This window comes from Mobula hypostoma, chromosome 7, assembly GCF_963921235.1.
Source record: "Mobula hypostoma chromosome 7, sMobHyp1.1, whole genome shotgun sequence".
NCBI classification, from domain to species: Eukaryota; Metazoa; Chordata; class Chondrichthyes; order Myliobatiformes; family Myliobatidae; genus Mobula; species Mobula hypostoma.
The window spans coordinates 38,171,727-38,178,361 of record NC_086103.1 but is presented as its reverse complement, the minus strand read 5'-3'; the positions used below and the strand labels follow the sequence as shown (position 1 = coordinate 38,178,361).

Sequence of the window (6,635 nt, the reverse complement as noted above, 5' to 3'; positions counted from 1 at the left end):
ACACAAAATGCTGGAGGAACTCAGCAGGCCAGGCAGCATCTATGGAAAAGAGACATAAACAAGTGAAAATTTGCAGATGCTCTTGTTTGTGTCTCTTTTCCATAGATGCTGTCTGGCTTGTTGAGTCCCTCTCGCATTTTGTGCATGTTGCTTGGATTTCCAGCATCCGCAGATTTTCTCTTGTTTGCGGGCAAATTCTGTATATCATTGTTGTACATTCTTTTTCCACCACACTGTAAACAGACTGGTATGTGGTTACTGCACTTATTCACACACACTGAACAAAAGTGTCATATTTAATGTATGTTATTCTTAGCATACCACTGAATATATGTACTGCACCAGCAGTTATGGTTAAAGTGACAATAAAAAGTGACTTGACTTGTCTTGATCTACAGTAGTCCAGGTGACTCACCCAGCTTAAATGTAAGCAACACACATCGAAGTTGCTGGTGAACGCAGCAGGCCATGCAGCATCTCTAGGAAGAGGTACAGTCGACGTTTCAGGCTGAGACCCTTCGTCAGGACCCTGACGGACCCTGAGTCCTGACGAAGGGTCTCTGCCTGAAACGTCGACTGCACCTCTTCCTAGAGATGCTGCCTGGCCTGCTGCGTTCACCAGCAACTTTGATGTGTGTTGCTTGAATTTCCAGCATCTGCAGAATTCCTGTTGTTTGCAGCTTAAATGTAACTTGCCTTTGTGGTACCTACCTTTTTAGCCCACCCAGAATTTCACTTATGTCTTTCCTTGGTGAAAACTCACGTAAAGTACTTCACTTATGTCTATTGCCTATAGGAATACATTTATTTGTTGGCCTTTATTGGCAATTCTCTCACTGCTGCCACGGAATTTTATTCTGCTTGCATGTCCACAGAATATTTTGGAGACCCTTTAATGCTTTGTGCCATTCTTTCCTCGTGTTCTCTATTTGTCCCTATTATTTTCTTCTTCATTTCTCTTTAGTATTTCCTGTGTCTCATGTGTCAATCATCAGACATCTGTCTGCACTATGTCCAAGACTACGTGCTCTGCCTGGGTACTCTCAGCGGCCACGTCACTCTCGCCGCTGACTCAGGGCGCAGTGGCCGCCCCTCACCTTTCCGCGCCTGCGCAGAACGCGGCAGTCCCCCCTCCGCGCATGCGCCCTAGCTGTGCCTGCCGGTGTGCGCTGCTGAGTGTTTCGGAGGGAGGGAGATTGCCGTCTGCCCGACCCTGCAGTCGGTGTGTTCAGTAGAGTGGTAAGGTACGTCCTTTTGTGCAGTGCTGCCTTACCTGTAGAGTGGCCAACGGTTGAAACAAGCAGAATTAATTTTCTGCTTTCGTGGTGCGCGGGGAAGGCGGTTCAACTCTGAAGCTTGTGATTTTGATTTTTTTTTGAAAGGCCAGGACCATGATAAGACGGAGACAACGTGTCTGAACACTTTACGTGGTTACTAATTCCCACGTTCTCTTGATCGGTATGCAATCCATTGAAGAGAAGGGGAGCTAAAAGCACTGACTATAAATTTTAGAGTAGAGGCCGGCCCAGTGAGGTTAATAGTATGGCGGCTAGTGAATGACCTTTCTGAAGAGAAGTTGGGACCTTGGCAGCTATAGCAGTTTTCATAATCAAGGGGTTTGTAACATTGTGTTTAATTATAAATCTTACCGAATTTGTGGGAAGGAATCCTTACTTTCAAGCTTGACAATTTTAAATGTTTTACTTTATTCTTTGTTCTTTTTCAACCCGTGTGAGCTTTGAAGATCACGTGTGACAGTTAAGCTATTCTAGCATGGAATGAGCCATGTAGCTCCCAGATTTGTAGGATTAGTATGTCACTTACAGTGCCAGAGGTCGAAGTTTGTTCTTTTTTTTAACAGAACGTTTACTACTTAAATTTAACACTTCATTTTTTTGCACTTCAGTGAAAAATACTGTGACATTTTATTACAATTGGAGAACTTGCGTCATAGAGAGAACAGGCCGTTTGGTTCACCAGATCCACCCATTTACATTAATTTTGCATTGATCCCATTTTTATGCTCATATTCTTATCAATCACAGGCTTTTGCACTTACATACACACCGACAATTTACAGTACTGCAGTCAATCTACTAATATACATGTCTTTAGTCTGTGGAAGGAAACTGGGCTGCCTGGGGAGTCCCAAGCAGTCAGAGAGAACGTGCAAACTCCAGGTAACTCAATGTCAGGATTGGACCTGGGTCTCTAGTGCTGTGAGGCAATAGCTGTATTAGCTGTGTCACTGGGCTGCCCCATGGTATGTGATTAATGATAGTGTCTCCCATTTCTCACTGCTAATATTACAACTAGAAATTATTGTTGGTATAATAAGGTGGCTTTCTGGGTAGTATTACTGAATAGGACCTTCACTGTGTGTGGTGGAGAACCAGGTTACTTCAACATGAAATTCTGAAGTTGTGAATCTGAGTAGAAGTAAAATGAGTTCCACATGTTCTCCCGATGTTTATGGGTTATTTAACAATAGAGAACATTAGAAAGTAAAGCCTCCATTCTGTTTTATTTGCTATGTTAGAATATTCTTTATTCTAAAATCCTACATTGATTAAATTTGAAAGATAATGGTTTGCTGGCTTGTTGCCAGTATCAAATCATTATTTATGGATATATTAATGTATTTTGTGTATTTGTATCTTTCTATTTGCCGTAAAACTGGATTAGTAAGCCATTGCAGGGCTATTTGAATTTTTTATAGTTTTATTTATATGTGGTGTACTTGTGCCATACCACAACTAGTTTTTATATCCCATTAGAATATTATCACCCTGAATTACCATTATGGTGTTATATCTATATTGATAGAGATAGTAGTGCGATCACTTGAATCGAGTAAGATGTTTGTCCCAGGGGTTGTCTTTTGGGCTTGCAAGTCCCTATAGAGTCCGATCTGTGATCCATATATTCTTGTGCAGTGTGGTGAAGAGTAAGTGGTGGCTGTGGTTAGTGGTTGGGTCTTGGTTGTTCATTCTGTCCTTTTGCAGCTGCCACTTGATCTCTGTGGCATTGCAGAGATAGCGTGCATGCGGCACAAATTTCCTCCAGGTGCATCTTTTGCATGTAAGAACATTCCAGTTTTTCGATGTAATGTTGAATTTCTTCAGGCTGATTTTGCTGTTATCTTTGATGCATTTCCTTTGCCCACCAGGGGCTCACTGACCTTCCTTCAACTGGGAGCAAAGGATCTGTTTAGGGAGAACTGATTTAGGCACCCGAATAACATGACTTATCCATTGGCGTTGCTTTATCATGGTGGAGCTGTTGTTCATGTTGGCCTCCTCCGGTATGCTGGTGTTAGTGAGTCTGTTCTTCCAGCAGATCCTCAAAATTTGTCATAAGGTTCTTTGGTATTCCAGGTCTTTCAGGTGTCTACTGTAAGTGGTCCATGATTCAGCTCTATACAGGGAAGTAGGAAGTATGACTGTTCTATAAACCAAAAGTTTTGTTTGGACCTGTGGGTCGCGGTCTTTGATTTTATTCCTTAATCTTGCATACATAGGTGGTGGTTGATTTCTGAGTGGATGTCTGCTCAGGGAACGTAGGGAAAGTGGTATACATTTTCAAGGGCAATATTGTCAACTTCTATGGAGGGCTGAATAAAGACTGGGTAATGGCTGATATAGGACTAGTGTCTTTTTTATATTCAAAGCAAGACCCAGGGCTCTATATGCTTTGGCAAAGGTATTCATGATGCACTGGAGCTCTTCAGAGTGTGCTGCAATGGTGTAGTCATCCACGTACTGAAGCTCCATGTTAGTGGTGGTACTGACCTTGTTCTTGACCATTTAAGCCTGTTGCCCATTCTATACACAATTGGGATTCGCTGTGGCATATCTTGGTCAATAAAGTGAAGGATAGCAGTAATAAAAGTGGCAAATCGAGTGGGTGGATTGAATCAGCCCTGTTTGATTCCTGTCTTGACAGTGAGGGGTTCAAATTTAGTGCCTCTATTGCTGAGTGTTGTAGCTGACATGCCATCCTGCAGTAGCCACAGTATTCGTAGGTACTTGTCAGGGCAGCCATATCTTGATAGCATATGCCAGAAAGCTTGATGGTCTACTGTATCAAATGCCTGTGAAATCCAACTACAAGGGTTGCCTTTGTTCACGTCATTTTTCCTGTAATTGGCGTGCTGTGAAATCATCTCTGTGATACCAGTAGCTGGGCGGAAACCACACTGATTCAGGAAGTACTTCATATAGTAGGAGGAGTCAATTGACAAAGATGAATGCAAGTACTTTGCCTGTTGTGGACAGGAGGGAGGTGCTTCTGTAATTTTCTTGTCTCCCTTCTTAGATATGGTCACTATTAGAGCATCCTTGAGCTTTGAGAGCAGTTGTTCCTTTTCCCAGACCTTCAGGAGCAAGACACGTAGACATTGCAGGAGTGCTGATCTGCCTTTTTGAAGGATCTCTGCTGGGGTAGTTGTGATCAAGAATATTTCAAACTGTGCCTAACCACATTGTAGTGAATAAATTGGCCAGTTTAAGATGAAACCAATCATGTTTGAATGGATCTAGAATTCATACATAAAACAACTAGTGAGAACAGCAATTTTTCTTCAGTACTTGACTGAAAATCTAAAATTATATTCTCAATCTGCTATATAGGTTTATTGTGATAACAATTTCAGGTTGAAAAGAATGAAAATTTAATAGTACGTATGCAATTTAAGGTTTTCAGAAAAACATTGTTGACTCTGAAACTGCTTTTCTTTCTACTTTCACGTCAATAAAAAGTTCAAGTTGATAGTTTGCTTTCTGGCCTGTATCAGAGTTAACCTACAAGCTAGTGTGTAGAAATGTTGTCAAATATATCTACAAAAGGAAGAATCAAATCTTGGTTTAATGTCTCAACGGCAAGGTGGGATCACTATGATTGCATCAGGATGTTTGCTGTTACTATGTGTGCAAATATCTGGAATATAGAATGAAATTACTAATCTGGAGGATAATTAAGGGTGGAAAAATATGTGGTAGAAAGCAAGGCTCTCATGTAGTGGTAGATTAATATTTTTGAATTAATGTAATTGATTACATGTCGTGTTGCTATGATGTACAATTTTTTCAATTAAGGAAATTTAAGTGCATGGGCAAAATGAGCGAAACCTGTTATTGCGTAAGTGTGATGAACATTTGGCAAACATCACAAAAACGTGACTGCTATAATATATTCAATGCTTTAGAGCACAGTATCAAATGGGATGATAAAATTGATGGAAATTTAAACAAATCTTAAAATTCTACTCCATTGTTTTATTGGTGTAAGTTTAACACTAAGGTTGATCCCACTTTAGCAAAAAGTGTCAAGGTGCTGATAGAAAGGAACTGAGAGTAATTAGCAATGAAATTACCTGCAACTTGGTTGAGACATCTTCTAGTCTTTTGGATTAATGCAAGAGGAATGCAAAATGAGTTTCTACAAGGGTATAAAGGATTGAATGAAGGGGAAACTGGGTATGTAATTTTCTTTAATCCGTGTCATGGCCATTTGTAAATTAAGCGAGAATAAAAGTAAGACAAATCATCATAAGGAGTACAATTAGAAACTGGGGAATAGAAACAAATAATAAATGGCTTTTTACACAGCTGATCAATGTAAATCCCCTGACAGACAAAACAATTTGTAAATCCAGATACCCAAATTTGCATTTTGTCATCATTCATTTTTAAAAGTTATTAATCAAACTGAGAATAAATTTGGAAAGCATTAATTCCAATATCTCTGGGGAGGATCACTCTTTTATGCTGGAGAGTGATATTTATAATTGTCATGGATGAATAAATTAATTGATTCGGTTGGTTTGCTATTGAGAAAATTGCCTAGAACTGGAATTATTACATGCTTGTGTTTAGGGTGTGTCAGATTACAATGTAGTTGTAATATTTCTGTCAAATATTTTGACTTTTTTTTAGGAAGAAAAACATCACAAATGAGATTGTTTGCTTAGAAGACCACCAGTTCACAAGTCCATTGTGGAAAGCTTCGGATTTGTTAATATTTCTATCTTGTTCTGTTTATGCTAATCTTGCATGCTTTTACTACCAGTTTGAATTTTAGAAGCCTTTTGGAGAAATCCTAAAATCTCAGTATATATTTAAGAAAAAGTGTGTGTATGGTCTTCAGGGGACAGGAACAAATTTCCTCAGTAGAGTGATCTATGGAAGACCTTTGTGAATATTCAGACAAGTGTCAGTTCTGGATTGTAATAGTGCCTTATGCCTTGGGCATAATTACAAAAGTTGCATGCAATGATAGACGGTGGATTATAGGGAGCAAATAGGTAGTTAATGGAGTGTCCATGTAAGAATACGCAAATGGAAGATGTGACTGTGATTGGATGATGGCAAACCACGTTAGAAACCTATGCAAGGATGAAATCTTTTTTTGAGATGCGTTCAAAAGAGGTTATAGTGCTTTTGAAACAATTAAGGGGAGGTGGTGTGGGAAGGTTGTCTTTACTGAGGATGCGAATGTGAACGAGGTTTTGGGCTGACTAGTGGTTTGTGGACATAGGGAAGATGATTTGGAGAACTTCAGCTGAAAAGTATGAATGATAGTTAGAACTAGGAACTATGCAAGTTATGTGGAGAGTAAAGAAAGTGCTTTTGAAT

General features: G+C 39.8%; 1 protein-coding gene across 2 annotated transcripts in view; it reads left to right on the top strand.

Moving 5' to 3' along the window:
- Nucleotides 1-1,119: 1,119 nt before the first annotated feature.
- Nucleotides 1,120-6,635, top strand: part of LOC134349241 (voltage-dependent anion-selective channel protein 1) — a 31,170-nt gene continuing 25,654 nt past the window's right edge. The window contains exon 1 of one of the 2 annotated variants that reach the window (XM_063053266.1): nucleotides 1,120-1,244. The gene's annotated coding sequence lies outside the window, so the exon portion shown is untranslated. The remainder of the gene's footprint in view (nucleotides 1,245-6,635) is intronic. The other variant, XM_063053267.1, reaches the window with a different exon arrangement.